Source organism: Amphimedon queenslandica, unplaced genomic scaffold (assembly GCF_000090795.2).
Source record: "Amphimedon queenslandica unplaced genomic scaffold, v1.1 AMPQUscaffold_12684, whole genome shotgun sequence".
NCBI classification, from domain to species: domain Eukaryota; kingdom Metazoa; phylum Porifera; class Demospongiae; order Haplosclerida; family Niphatidae; genus Amphimedon; species Amphimedon queenslandica.
The window spans coordinates 7818-9032 of NW_003547080.1; positions in this window are offsets into that span (position 1 = coordinate 7818).

The window sequence follows — 1215 nt, forward strand, 5'->3', positions numbered from 1 at the left end:
CTACAAAACAAAAATAAAAATAATAAATAAAATATGAATTAAAAAGGTTTGATTAGAATTAAAAAATTATTAAGATACATATGTACATGTATTGTCTGACTACTAACTTATTGGGGCGAGCCTGAGCTTGCCCCACTAAGGCGAGAAAGCGTTTGTTTGTACGGGCAGACTGTCTAACTATTATTAAAGTTAAATAGCCTAATCTACATTAAAAGCGGGTGTGGTCACAATAATAAAATGGCGGCCACAAACAAGTCTGAGCTTTTCTTGCAGGAAATGGTCAGCTAGATAAGGCCAAACTGCTGTCTGAAACTTCTCTAGCAAGAATAAAAGTTGGGAAAGCAGATATACAGTCTTTTCCTTGGTATAAAAGATTCTGCTAAGGTGAATGTAAGTGAGAAAGCTGCATGTACTGTACTGCTAGCTGCATGTACTGTACTGCTAGCTGCATGCATCATGAGATCTATTCTAGGTGATGTTTCTTCTCTAGGAGCAAGCCTAGGTTAACAAAGCAGATACATGTATACAATCTTCAAACATGATTTGTTCAGTGACTGCTTCTAACTATAAGCAAGATAACTTTAATTTAAGCAAGATGACTACAATTAAGATACTGAATTTAAACTGACATGTGCAATTGCTTTGCTAGCTCATACATATAGCTCATACAGCACATAATCTATAGCTTGCTTAGGCTCGCCCCTTTAATGTTTTACATTCGTCTAGTTATAACTATTAGCAACAAAGGACAGTTATCTATAAGCAACCTTTACTAATATTATTATATTTAAAATAAATAAATAAATATAATTAAAGACACTTTTTACCAATGTAAAGCTATTACATTTAAGTACCTGTTACATTAACTAAATCTACTTTTTACTAGTTAATTATTATACTAATTACTAGGGGCTTACCCGTCCCACCCTCAGGAACTGTCCCCCCAGATCAAACAGGTTCATTGATGAGATGGCATCAGCTGCACTTTTATGATTCTCGTAATCAATGAAGCCCCACCCCCTGTGCTTCCCTGGGGCCGTGTCTGGGGCTAGCTCGACTTTCTTGATCTTACCAAACGCCTCAAAAACACTGAAAGAAAGAAAAAAATTAATTTTAAATAATTTTAAACATAATATTGAAATTAATAATTAATCGATAGTATGATGCAGAAAATGAAATAAATTCTGAACTTAGGAATTTTGTAACCAAAAAAGC